This window comes from Cupressus sempervirens, chromosome 5 (assembly GCF_028749045.1).
Source record: "Cupressus sempervirens isolate cs-2001-9-10 chromosome 5, ASM2874904v1, whole genome shotgun sequence".
NCBI lineage: Eukaryota > Viridiplantae > Streptophyta > Pinopsida > Cupressales > Cupressaceae > Cupressus > Cupressus sempervirens.
In genome coordinates this window covers 289,871,202-289,886,712 of record NC_143122.1, presented here as the reverse complement: position 1 = coordinate 289,886,712, position 15,511 = coordinate 289,871,202, and positions in this window count along the sequence as shown.

Below are 15,511 nucleotides of genomic sequence, written 5' to 3'. Positions count from 1 at the left end.
ACCCCTAGGGACATATTCAAATCATTCATATAGGTCAAAGGGGGTCATAGGATGACCTATGACACCATTTGACCCATTAAACGACGACATATCTCCTTAGGGGTCCCTGGACCCCTAAGGACATATTTGAATTGTTCATATGGGTCAAAGGGGGTCATAGGGTGCCCTATGAGCCCTTTTGACTCATTAAATGACGACATATGTCCCTAAGGTTCCTAGGGACATATTCGAATGGGCCATATGGGTCAAAGGGGGTCATAGGGTGACCTATGACCTCCTTTGTCCCATTAAACGACAACATATGTCCGTAGGAGTCCTAAGACCCCTAGGGACATATTCGAATCGTTCATATGGGTCAAAGGGGGTCATAGGGTGCCTTATGACAGCCTTTGACCGATTAAATGATGGCATATGTCCCTAGGGGTACTAGGATGCATAGGGACATATTTTAATCGTTCATATAGGTCAAAGGGGGTCAAAGGGTGACCTATGACCCCCTTTGACCCATTGAACAACGACATATGTCCCTAAGGGTTCTAAGACCCCTAGAGACATATTCGAATGGGTAATATGTCATGTCCCCTTTTCAAATAATTAAAAATAATAATTTTTTTCTAAGGCAGGCAGGCCCAAAAAGGTGAAGTTTCGAAAAAAGGGGATGATCTTTGGAAGCTAATGGACTAATAAATGAAAATTATTATTAAAATATGTTTTATTAACCCCTCTTGGATGTGAATTAGGGTTATGCCCTCTTTTAACGAGTTTGGAGGCATTTTGGGCTCATTCCAGAACTTGATTTTTGCTCATTCTTCGTTATTCTTCAGAGGCTGCCAAACCTGTGGAGAAGGAGACCCAAGAACGAGAGTTTGCAGGTTTCCAGGGAGACCCAAGAATGGGAGTTTGTAGGTTTCCAGGAAGGCTTAGGATGGGATTTTGAAGCCATTCCATGTGCATGCTCATACAGAGTTTGCCTTTGTGTTGAACAATGCAGATTTGTGGGTTTTCAGGTGTGTTTTTTGGTATGAGTTTGGTGTTTTCAGTTGAGTATTTCATATCAGTTTAGGTTGCTATTGTATTTCAGAATTTAAGATGTTAAAATAGAGCTGAATATGTGCATTGGGACGTGATTAAACTTTTGAGATAGATTATTAGTTTTTTTGTGGTGTTTTCGGGCATTTTTGTGTTAATTTCGAGAGCCCAATGAGCATAGTTTTTGTCCTACATTTGTGAACTATTGTGTAAAGGCTATATGGATCTATAAATGTCATTTTTTAGGCTGTTATGTTGGTAAAATTTCTATAAAAATGTCCATTTTTAGATTTATTAATAATATGTGAAGTTGTGAAGCTTTTGGCACTATTTCTGGCATACCCGATTTGGGGTTTCTTGAGAAATTTGGTAGATCTTTGTGATATTAGTTGTTTGATCTTGAAAATCTGATTAGAGGCGTGAAATATCATACAAAATCAGTAAAGGGACATTTTAGTGGTATCAAAGCTATGATCTTGCCATCTTGAGGGTTTGTAGAAATTTGCATGTCAGTTTTGACAACTACCTAGATCTTGCATGTTAGTTTTGACAACTACACAGATCTTGCATGTCAGTTTTGACAACTACCCAGATCTTGCATGTTAGTTTTGACAACTACTTAGATCTTGCATGTTAGTTTTAACACTACCCAGATCTTGCATGTCAGTTTTGATAACTACCCAGATCTTGCATGTCAGTTTTGACAACTACCTAGATCTTGCATGTCAGTTTTGACAACTACCCAAATCTTGCATGTCAGTTTTGATAACTACCCAGATCTTGCATGTCATAATTTATGATTGCATGTTGCTTCTAATCAGCTACATGTCAAAATTGATGGTTTCATACTACTTCTAATCATTTTCATGTTAGTTCTTGGTGAATTTGGTGGTTGCATGTTGCTTCTAATCAGTTGCATGTCAAAATCTATGGTTGCATGCTACTTCTAATCATTTGCATGTTAGTTCTTGGTGTTTGAAGAAGTTATATCCTATTGGGGTTACACTCTACTTTATCCAGAATGAATAGGTATAGTACAGAGTCTTAGAAGACACGATCTTGGACAATTGATATCCAGAGTCAAAACAGTAGAAAAGATGGTTATTTAGACATTCGAGATAAACTTATGAAAATAAGCCATGACATGTCTGAATAGTTGGTTGAGCACCACCGTATGATGAATGACACATTGTCTGACCCAGCTAAGGTGGATAAGTTGACTGGATTTCTATTTGACAGATTTTATCACAGGGCAGATGACACAATTACCAAGAACTTGCATGAGGAGTTTGAGAAACTAGCTTATAGCCAGGCAAAGGTCTCAGATTCTACTCTACCACAGGAGGTAGTGGGTTTAGATGATGATTATGAGGATGTTGTTGTGCATGATGGTGAGATACCTAGTAGAGATGAGCCGACATTGAGCATTCATGACTTTGCTGAGAAAGAGTACCAGGCAGAGTTAGATGCTTCATCACATAAGGTTGAGGCAAGTAGTACTTCACATGATTTGTCCAGCCAACTGAAGGTGAACAAAGATAGTATTTTGACTTCATTAGCTCATCATGATAGGATGCAGGATATGCTAGAGGATCACATTCGGATGATTCAGTTATCGGGTAGACATAAGGGAGTTCAGGCAAAGTCTCCTTGTGTTGACTTACAAGCGACTAGGGAAGGAATGGGAACGATGAAGTTGAGTTATTTACATCTTCTATCAGATCGTGACCATCTTCTTAGCCTTGTCAGAGACTATTTAGATGCCTTGAGGAGGAAGGAGGAGGAAGTTGATAGGCTTTCTCATGAGCTTGAGGACACTCGAGCTTCTTTGGTGAATACTCCATTGGCATTACAAGACTGGGAGAGACATGGGGATAAGCATGGAATGGAATTGAGTTTAGTTTCATCTTGCACTCCTAATACTCAGCTTTCTACGAATGGTAGATCATATGTGGACATTGATAATTTTGCGAGTTCATCTTGCATTCACATCCAAGATATAGGGATAATGTCAGACAGGTATGTGGAATTAGTTGGTATTGGTCATATTACTCAGGTGAGGATTTTGCTTGAGTTGCCAGCTGATTATAGTTTACAGATATGGACTCAAGATTGTTATATTGGCATTTGGGATTCAGTTGACTAGAAATCTTTAACACTTTTTGTTAGTAGTGATTGTTTGGGTGCTATCATGGATTTGATTAGCATATTGCATGGTGTTGTCTTTTCTTATGCCAAGAGCTTATCCGATGTTGGTATTAGTTTTTATACACTGGTGTTGGGATTTGTTCATATATCTAGTCAACCATACTTGCTGGAATGTGTTGATGATATTTCATATTTGGCAGTGTGTACAGATGAGTCCCAGGATCATATTGGCATTGATGACATCCAGGAGGATGCAGTGGGTAGTTTTGAAGACTTAGTTTCCTTGGGTACAGAGGAGTTGGACAGCAGTGCTAATGTTTTTGATACTCCGTATGTTGATATGAGCTTTAGATTTGATTCATAGGATATGGATGGTAATACTCTAGAGACTAGTAACTTTGAGGATACTCCTTTAGATAGTGCATCAGAGGAGGTTTGTAGGAGATAGTCAAGCCAGTGCCATCATGTGTCTAATCAGTTGAGAGTTAGTGACTGAGACATTGCTCTCACTTACCAGCATTTCGATGCTGCTCGTCAGTTGTTAGCAGTTTATGGATGGGGTTCTCCTACTAGTGATGAGCAGGAAGGCAGTTATCTTTCCTTGACAGAGATCCACTCTTTATGGGAGGCTATTCGGATTTTGAGACAGAATTATATGCAGTTGGTAGCCGACAGAGATTATCTTATGGAGTGGGGCAGTACAAAATATGATGCATTGTTGGCCAAGGAAGATGAGGTGAGTGAGCTTACTAAGAAGCTTGAGGTGACTTCTGAGATTTTTGAGAGTACACAGTTGGCTTTCAAGGAGTCACAGTTTCATTTGGCTAAGGTGACCATGGAGTTAGAGCAGCTACAGTCTTTACCTGATTTTATACAATCACAAGCTGTGGTGTTTGGTGATCCGAGGATGTCCATGGCCGAGATTGTCAGAGACAATGGAGATGGGGATGCATCAATCCTTGATACTAACATTGGCACATCAGGTTCATTCCCACTAGAGTCAGGTTCAGTTGAGTTGGGTGTTGTAGCAGATTGTTGTATGCCTGACATGTTGGTGGCCTCTAGTACTGATGGCACAGAGACTAGAGATGTATCAAAGATCATGTGTGATGTTGGTGAGTGGGCAGTTGGCATGGTTCCTACTAGTAATACTACTCCCTTGGTGATATCTTCGGAGGTAGTAGTCAGTTCCAACATGGTTAATAATCAATTGTAGTTAGTTTCATCTGGATTACAGTCTGAGCCACTGACTGAGATTGGCGCATTCTATCGACATTACACTGTGAGGTACGCTCATCAATTTACCTTTGATGACCATGTTGATGAGATGATGATACAAAGATGTACTTTGGTTCCTAGTGCTTGTCATCAGTTATGGGACAGTTTGATGTCTCGGGATGAGAGTTGTGATGGGCATGACATGGTGATAGGTTCTGCAGTTGATAGTTTGATAATACATGACTTAGAGCAGGAGTTTGGGAGTGATGCTTCGGAAGTTTTTGTTACTAATTCTACTCATTTGGCTATGATATCTCCTAGCTTAGTTGGTAGTCAGTCACAGTGGGCTATATCACTTGTTCATAGAAAATTTGGTTTGGGTTCCATTTCTTACTCTTTATCTTGTAATGTATTTTCACCATCAGCAGTGCATGGGAGTTATGGTTATAAGATAGTGGCCAGTGATTTGCAGAGTTGTGTTGACTGTAGGAGTTTTACAATGTGTGGATTCTCCATACTTGGTACAGTTTCATTCGAGATCGTTCACCATTGTTACAGAGTTGGATTGTACATTCCGTATAGGCCAGTGGGATGCGTTGATGGTATTTATTGTGTTGGTAGTTTGATTTGTCCACTTTACTTGGGTTTTGATGTTCTAAGAGTTTATGTCTCATGGGTTTCTGACTATGGTAGTGGTGATCTTGGAGTTGGGTTGAGCTGTAATTGTCAGTTGATTATGGATTCCTCTTGGTCATATTGCAGAGGATATTGCAGGAGCCTGTGTTAATTGGCAATAGTATAGTTCAAGACTACATTTGGGATCTAGGTGGATTGATTGGTTTATTGTTCAGCCATTGCTTGAGGACAAGCAATATTTGGGAGGGGAGGATTTTTCATGTCCCCTTTTCAAATAATTAAAAATAATAATCTTTTTCTAAGGCAGGCATGCCCAAAAAGGTGAAGTCTCGGAAAAAGGGGATGATCTTTGGAAGCTAATGGACTAATAAATAAAAATTATTGTTAAAATATGTTTTATTAACCCCTCTTGGACGTGAGTTAGGGTTATGCCATTTTTTAACGAGTTTGAAGGCATTTTGGGCTAATTCCAGAACTTGACTTTTGCTCATTCTTTATTATTCTTCAGAGGCTGCCAAACCTGTGGAGAAGGAAACCCAAGAACGGGAGTTTGCAAGTTTCCAGGGAGACCCAAGAATGGGAGTTTGCAGGTTTCCAAGAAGGCTATGGATGGCAGTTTGAAGCCATTCCATGTGCATGCTCATACAGAGTTTGCCTTTGTGCTGAACAGTGCGGATTTGTGAGTTTTCGGGTGTGTTTTTTGGTATGAGTTTGGTGTTTTCAGTTGAGTATTTCATATCAGTTTGGGTTGCTACTATATTCCAAAATTTAAAATTTTAAAATAGAGCTAAATATATGTATTGGGATGTGATTAAACTTCTGAGATAGATTATTAGTGTTTTTGTGGTGTTTCGGAGCATTTTTGTGTTAATTTCGGGAGCCCAATGAGCATAGTTTTTGTCCTACGTTTGTGAACTATTGTGTAAAGGCTATACGGATTTAGAAATGTCATTTTGTAGGCTGTTATGCTACTGAAATTTTTGTAAAAATGTCCATTTTTAGATTTATTAATAATTTGTGAAGTTGTGAAGCTTTTGGCACTATTTTTGGCATCCCGATTTGGAGTTTCTTGAAAAATTTGGTGGATCTTTGTGATATTAGTAGTTTGATCTTGAAAATTTGATTAGAGGCGTGAAATATCATACAAAATCAGTCAAAGGACATTTCATAATATGGGTCAAAGGGGGTCATAGGGTGACCTATGACTCTCTTTGACCCATTAAACGACAACATATGTCTCTAGGGGTCTTAGAACCCCTAGGGACATATTTGAACGGGTAATATGGGTCAAAGAGGGTCATAAGGTGACCTATGACCCTCTTTGACCCATTAAATGATAACATATGTCGCTAGGGGTCCTCGGAGCCCTAGGAACATATTCAAATTGGTCATATAGGTCAAAAGGGGTCATAGGGTGACCTATGACCCCCTTTGACCCATTAAACAATGACATATGTCTCTAGAGGTCCTAAAACCCCTAAAGACATATTCAAATTTTTCATATGGGTCAAAAGGGGTCATAATGTGAACGATGACCCCATTTGACCTATTAAACAATGACATATGTCTCTAGGGGTCCTATAACCCCTAGGGACATATTCGAATCGTTCATATGGGTCAAAGGGAGTCATAGGGTGTCTTATGACACCCTTGACCCATTAAACAATTACATATGTCGCTATGGGTCCTCGGACCCCTAGGAACATATTCGAATGGGTCATATGGGTCAAAAGGGGTCATAGGCTGACCTATGACCCGCTTTGACCCATTAAATGATGATATATGTCTCTAGGGGTCCTATAACCCCTAGCGACATATTCAAATCGTTCATATGGGTCAAAGGGAGTCATAGGGTGCCTTATGACACCCTTTGACCCATTAAATGATGACATATGTCCCTAGGGGTCCTCGGACCCCTAGAAACATATTCGAATGGGTCATATGGGTCAAAGGGGGTCATAGGGTGACCTATGACCCCCTTTGATCCATTAAACGACAACATATGTCTCTAGGGGTTCTATAACCCCTAGGGACATTTTCGAATTGTTCATATGAGGCAAAGGTGGTCATAGGGTGACCTATGACCCCCTTTGACCCATTAAATGATGACATGTCTCTAGGGGTCTTAGAACCCCTAGGGACATATTCGAATTGTTCATATGGGTCAAAGGGGGTCATATGATGACCTATGACCCCTTTTGACCCATTAAACGATGACATATGTCTCTAGGGGGCCTATAACCCCTAAGGACATATTCAAATCGTTCATATGGGTCAAAGGGGGTCATAGGGTGACCTATGACACCTTTTGACCCATTAAATGACGACATATGTCCCTAGGGGTCCTAGGACCCCTAGGGACATATTCGAATCGTTAATATGGATCAAAGGGGGTCATAGGCTGACCTATGACCCCCTTTCACCCATTAAAAGATGACATATGTCTCTAGGGGTCCTACAACCCCTAGGGACATATTCGAATTGTTCATATGGGTCAAAGGGGGTCATAGGGTGACCTATGACACCCTTTGACCCATTAAACGACGACATATGTCCTTAGGGGTCCTGGGACCCCTAAGGACATATTTGAATTGTTCATATGGGTCAAAGGGGGTCATAGGGTGCCCTATGACCCCCATTGACCCATTAAACGATGACATATGCCCCTAAGGGTCCTAGGGACATATTCGAATGGGCCATATGGGTCAAACAAGGTCATAGGGTGACCTATGACCCCTTTTGACCCATTAAATGATGACATATGTCCCTAGGGGTCCTAAGACCCCTAGAGACATATTCGAATCAGTCATATAGGTCAAAGGGGGTCATAGGGTGCCTTATGACACCCTTTGACCCATTAAATGATGACATATGTCCGTAGGGATCCTAAAACCCCTAGGGACATATTCAAATTGTTCATATGGGTCAAAGGGGGTCATATGATGACCTATGACCCCTTTTGACCCATTAAACGATGACATATGTCTCTAGGGGTCCTATAACCCCTAGGGACATATTCAAATCGTTCATATGGGTCAAAGGGAGTCATAGGGTGCCTTATGACACCCTTTGACCCATTAAATGACAACATATGTCGCTAGGGGTCCTCGGACCCCTAAGAACATATTCGAATGGGTCATATGGTTCAAACGGAGTCATAGGGTGACCTATGACCCTCTTTGACCCATTAAACGATGACATATGTCGCTAGGGGTCCTCGGACCCCTAGGAACATATTCGAATGGGTCATATGGGTCAAAGGGGGTCATAGGGTGACCTATGACCCCCTTTGACCCATTAAACAATAACATATGTCTCTAGGGGTCCTAGAACCCCTAGGGACATATTCAAAATTTTCATATGAGTCAAAGGGGGTCATAGGGTGACCTATGACCCCTTTGACCCATTAAACGATGACATATGTCTCTAGGGGTCCTAGAACCCCTAGGGACATATTCGAATTGTTCATATGGGTCAACCTATGACTCCCTTTGACCCATTAAATGATGACATATGTCTCTAGGGGTCCTATAACTCTTAGGGACATATTCAAATCATTCATATGGGTCAAAGGGGGTCATAGGGTAACTTATGACACCCTTTGACCCATTAAACGATGACATATGTCCCTAGGGGTCATAGGACCGCTAGGGACATATTCAAATCGTTCATATGGGTCAAAGGGGGTCATAGGGCACCTATTAAATGATGACATATGTCTCTAGGCATCCTATAACTCTTAAGGACATATTTGAATCGTTCATATGGGTCAAAGGGGGTCATAGGGTGACCTATGACACCCTTTGACCCATTAAATGATGACATATGTCCTTAGGGGTCCTAGACCCCTAATTACATATTCGAATCGTTCATATCGGTCAAAGGGGATCATAGGTTGCCCTATGACCCCCTTTGACCCATTAAACGATGACATATGTCCCTAAGTGTCCTAGGGATATATTTGAATGAGCCATATGGGTCAAAGGGGGTCATAGGGTGACCTACGACCTTTTTTGACCCATTAAACGATGACATATGTCCCTAGGGGTCCTAGGACCCCTATGGACATATTCAAATTGTTCATATGTATATGGGTTAAAAAATGAAAGGATATATATATAGTATTTATACTATTTTATGATAATAATAATAATAATATAAATAAACATTAAATATTAATATTATCATATCTATAGTAATAATAATAATACTATTATAGCTATAATAATAATATATATATTAATACTATATTGTAGCATAATAATAATATAAATAAACACTAAATATTTACACTATTATATCTATAGTAATAATATTAATACTATTATATATTAATACTATTGATACTTTATATTGATACTATTTTACTATTAATACTATTATATATTAATACTACTATACTATTAGTTTAGTAATAAACCAAAGTCAAATAATTATAGCAAGTTTTGATTTTGATAATATTAATATAATTATGGAAAAAAAGGGAAATTATAGCAAGTTTTCCCTCCAAAAATTCACTTTGCAATATCAGATATCTGATTTAGGATCGGATATCCGATTTTACTAGCACCAATTCCCAATAATTCCCTGTCCCTGCAAACCCGACAACATCACTTTTCCACTTTTTTTTTCACGGGTTTTGAAAAAAGTCGCGTTTTGGGGCCCAACTAATCAATTTTTTTTTGAAAATATAACCTTAGGTGTTCAAATTTGTCATATGAATGGGGAGCAACAGTCGTCGAAAGGATAAATGCAAAAGGAAGATATCCAATGACGACATTGCGACATATAGAGAAAGGGACAAAATGAAACACTGAAGAAAAAGGCAAGGTATGCTAAATATCAGTCAAGTTGACGATGAATTAATCGAAGGTGAAATCATAGAATCAGATAATGAATATGTACAGTTGGGGAATGAAAATGTACCTATTTAAAATGATAATGCTGAAATTGAAAATTTTGAGAATGAAATTTTTGAAGAAGAAATGCCACCAAGTCATAATCCAAATTGCATAATTGACCATGTTGAAGATGACAATGCACAGGAACCTAATGCACAAGAACTTTACATATCTCCTAATTATAATCGACATGAAGGTTCTAAAACACCAAAATGGATAATTGAAATTGATGAAATGATTATTGCTAGTTTGGAAGGAAAAAAAATAAAAAAGAACCATTCGGTTATGGGCTTCAAGACTGTATCAAATGTTTTTCGGCAACAAGACAGTGGTAGAGCAATGTAAGCTTTTCATGCACTTATTAAAGATGCAAAAGATGAGACCTATGCTTTCCAAATTGAAGATTCGTGTCAATAAAAAGTTGGAAAGAAATGCCATTATCGTGAAGAATCTTTTCAGTGCTCTCAATAGCATTGGGAAAAATAGCAGAGAGAAGGATAATAGAGCTGCTCGAAGGGTCATTACAACCTCTTTGGTAAGTCATCATTTGAGAAAGGGTAGATATATGAGACAAACTTGTATTGATTTGAATCTAAATCATACTACTTTGAGAAGAGCACTTAGTTGACAAGAGAAAATTGATGATCCTCTTCAAAATGAAACATGGGCATTTGGTGGGAGACTTCCACATTTTGATAAGAAGCTATCCGATGATGTGAAGGAAGAAATTACACAATTTTGGCACTCTAACTCACGAGTATCACCTAATGCTAAAGACGTCTTAAAGTTGAGAATTGGCATCAGAGATCGCATGCCACATCCTAAACACCATTTAGAAGTAAGTCAAACTATGTTGTTCAAACAATTTAGAGAGAGTCATCCAAGTCTTCATATATCAAAAAGGGCTTTTGAATCTTTGAAGCCATTTTATTGTGTGCCACTCAAAATTTGAAATACATGTTGTTGAAAATATCATGTTGAGTTTTGTATGCACCATGAACTATTACGCTCCATCCGTTCTACTTTGCATAGTAAAGAAATGTTGGAGGATTGTGGGGCTAGTGGGCTTCCAAAATCATCAAGAGACTTGCTAGATCAACTCTTATGTCGTAGAGTTGATGGTTGTTCCTTTTATAGAAATGCTTGCTTAAATGAGAAGTGTTCAGAATGTGGTGGCTTATCCAAGTTTGACACATTTTTTCATGAGGGGTGCAAACAAGATCTTGGAAAGACAATTCTAAAAAAAAGGGTATATGAAACGGTGAAATACACATTGAAGAGTGGGAGTGAGAGCTCTAGATGTGAATTGGTTGGAAAAGATATAAGTGTGGCTAATTTTATTTCAGATTTCAAGGCAAATCTTTTTTACAAGTATGCAAGACATAGTCACAGGTCTCAGTGGTTGGATCAACAATTTAGAACGTGTAAGGAGACTTTTCCCATTGGCACTATTATATCAGTTGTTGATTTTGCTGAGAACTACACATTGCAACCTCAAAATGAGACACAATCTCAGTATTACAACTCCATTCAAATTGCAATTTTTGTTCATATAACATATAGACATGCCCCTAATAGTGCGGAAGATAATCAAAAGATTATTAGAGAGTATCATTTTTATATGAGTGATGATAGATCTCACTCTCACGAGTTTGTGCAACATTGTTTTGAGAATTTTTTTTATTTTCTACGTGAGCATGCAATTGCTATGGATAGACATATCATTTGGTCAGATAACTATACAGGTCAATTCAAGAATGCTCGCATGTTTTATTGGTTGTGTAGGATGCACGTAGAGAGAGGGGTGCCTCATATTTTGAGTTTTTTTGAGTCCGTCCATGGAAAAGGGGAACATGATGGAGCAGGGGCATGTGTGAAGAGAGCTCTAGTTAAGGAGCAACTGAAGATTTCAACAACAGAGCTTCTTGATGCTCGTAGCATTGTTGATTGGTGAAGTTTAGCATTATCACAGGGGGGACTCTTGATTCAGTGGTACGTAGGTTCTTTTGGTTGGTTGAGGAAGGGTCCATAGGTGATAGATCAGATTGTGCTACGGTGAGAGACTCATCAAAAATGCATTCATTTTGGAGCTCTAATTCTAGTACATGGACCATTTGGACACGGCAACTAGCTTGTTTTTTTCGTACTTATTTTCAGTGTGATTGGGATCACTATGAGTTAAGTGAGTGGGTGGACACATGGGCTCCACATTATCTTACTCCATTGTCTATCATACCCTCTATCAAAAATGATGACATGGAAAGTTCACTGGAGCATAACCATCTATCAGATCTACTTCAGCCAGGACATGTCTTTGCATTGGTTGCACCACAGGGGAATGATGATAAATCCAATTATTAGTTAGCACGTTGTGTAAGAGGCAAACAAAAACTTGCACAACCGATCACAGATGATGATGGATTCATGTATCCTACTGGTTCAGTGGTTGTTGCTGGAACATGGTTGCGGACATACATGCTTAGAAGGAACAAAATTTCTGCATTTGAAGACTTTTAGAAGCACAAAGTAATTCTCATATATTTGCATCTTATTATAGCAACAAATGTAAAGTTATTGAAGCATCAAGGAAGACCAAAAGTAAAAGAACTTTTTAGTATTGCTAATGCTGATCATGAAGCCCTGTTGGAGACCCTAAAACAGAGAGAGGACCCTATTGGAATACTCGACTAGGTATATATACTTCTTATGTTATTTTCTTCATAATGATTTAATGAATTGATGATTATTTTGTTTAATACAATAAGTTACTAATTTTTTTATAATATTGGAATGTAGGTACATCATGAAGAATTGGAGGGGGGTGGTATTGGGGAGAATTTCTAAAATTTATGATGTATTATGATGTAAAATGTGTAGTTTTTTGTATATGGTTTTTGTATTTTGGTAGGTTCTTTGTAAGGAATTATAAGAGGAAGATATTGAACAAGTTCTTCCAAATCATATTTGCATGTGATACAAGGCTATAATGACAATTTTAAGAGCATTTATAACTATATGAAAGATAATTGCATGCGGATATCTTATTACAAATTTGGTTTTTTCCTTATTTGACATAAAACTGACATTATGATTATTAAAACTATTTTTATCAAACTAATCAAATAAGAAAAATCTAGAAAGTACAGATGAACAATTAGAATACTTGATTTCTTCCATTTTGCAACCAATCATAGCATTTGAAAGCATAAAGAGTCATAATATTGTATAATGTTTTGAAAGACTTTCATATTGAAAAGTTGTATGAAGCACATTTGGGATAAGCCATGAAATCCATGAAAGAAGATAGCATGTAGTATAAGCAATTAAAGCCAATAAGGAAGATAGCACATGCATAATGACATGATATGAAGTTGGATATGAAGGCTATGAGTGGATGAGAAAGTAAAATAGGGTGCGCATGGTTAGCTTGATTTTCTTTTAGTTGTAGCCCTTGAGGGTACACATGGTATATATGGAAAGAATTAGGTTCTTTGTTTGGTGGAGGCATTTTCGAAAGCTTTGACACTTTAGGAGGTTCATTAGTGTTATAAGAAGTGAAGGTGTCAAGGAAATCATCACTTGACATAGGTTCATCAGCATGATCTTGTGACACATGAGTCATTAGAGGTATCAACAATCCCATCATAAATGAGATCTTGGATTTTATGTTTCAACACTATGGAATCTTTAGTTTTATGAAATTTTCTTCCATGGAGATTAATTTAAGAATGCCCCATGTGTATGTAAAGGTCTTAAGGGAGATTAATTTAAGAATGCAATATTCTCCTCTAACCTTTTCTCAAGTTTAGAATTGATTTCTATCACGTGCTTAGAGAGATGAAGGTAATAAAGATTATTTGTCTCTTCTAGCTCTTTGTATTGAACATAAAGAAAGAGAGATGACAAGTGAACAAATTTAAGTGTAGTCAATAGATCAAGGAAACCATTTAGTGAAGGAAATTCTTAGTATGCATATCATAGACCATGAAGTTAGAAAATACCAATAGCTCTAAGACCAAAGAACCATTTTAAGCATGTTCAAGCACTAGAGACATAGAAAATCAAAGTCAATTTATGAAACTCCCCTTAGCAAAAAATGCAAACAAATATTTGCATTTGACGTTTTGACTTGGTTGAAAAAGTTTGACAATAATTGATAATATTGCAAGCTTGATGTTCAAAAGCAATTTTTTTTCCAAGAAAGATAGTGACACATGGAGTAGTCTTCAAACAATCAAGCAAGGCACAAAGCAACCTTTCATGATACAAGTCAAAGGGGTCAACCTTTCTTGACAACTTTTCAAAATCTAACTCCTAACGGCTATAAGTCAGTGTCATTAGCTCCGAGTGGGTGGGTGAACCATAGTGACACCCTTGTTCCAACCACGTAGACCCTCTATCATCTATGGCCACCTCGTACCGAGGAGTCTCCAAGGTGCTCTAAGTTCATTTTGAGGTCAATATTTTGAGGGTCATAACTCAGAGCTCGTGAGGGCTATCGATGAACTATCAAATCCTACAGGACAGTGATACTGAGGCCTAAAATAACCTATCTCATTTTTGAGAGATCACATTCCATTTGGATTCAGCACAACGATCTCGCTCGATGCCAAAACTAGCAGTGTGCCTCAGTTCATAGGTGCACCATAGCGTAACTTTGAAACCATTGATCTTGGCATCAAATCGTCAATGCCATTAGCTCTGGATGGGAAGGTGAACCGTAGTCACACCCTTGTTCTAGCCACAAAGGCCATCCATCATTTGTGGCCACCCCGTACCAAGGAGTCTCCAAGGTGCTCTAAGTGCATTTTGAGGTCGATCTTTCGAGGGTCATAACTCAGAGCTCATGAGGGCTATCGATGAACTGTCAAATGTTACAGGACAGTGATACTGAGGCCTAAAATAACCTATCTCATTTTTGAGAGATCACATTCCGTTTGGATTCAGCACAACGATCTCACTTGATGCCAAAACTCGCAGTGTGTCTCAGTTCATAGGTGCACCACAACATAACTTTGAAACCGCTGATCTTGGCATCAAATCGTTAGTTCCATTAGCTCTGGATGGGCGGGTGAACCCTAGTCACACCCTTTTTCTGGCCACAAAGACCATCCATCATTTGCGGCCACCCTGTACCGAGGAGTCTCCAAGGTGCTCTAAGTGCATTTTGAGGTCGATCTTTCGAGGGTCATAACTCAAAGCTTGTGATGGCTATCGATGAACTGCCAAATGCTACAGGACGGTGATACTAAGGCCTAAAATAACCTATCTCATTTTTGAGAGATCACATTCCGTTTGGATTCAGCACAGCTATCTCGCTCGATGCTAAAACTCGCAGTGTGCCTTAGTTCATAGGTGCACCACAGCGTAACTTTGAAACTGCTAATCTTGGCATCGAATCGTTAGTGCCATTAGCTCTAGATGGGTGGGTGAACCCTAGTCAAACCCTTGTTTTGGCCACAAAGACCATCCATCATTTGCGGCCACCCCGTACTGAGGAGTCTCCAAGGTGCTCTAAGTGCATTTTGAGGTCAATCTTTCAAGGGTCATAACTCAGAGCTCGTGAGGGCTATCAATGA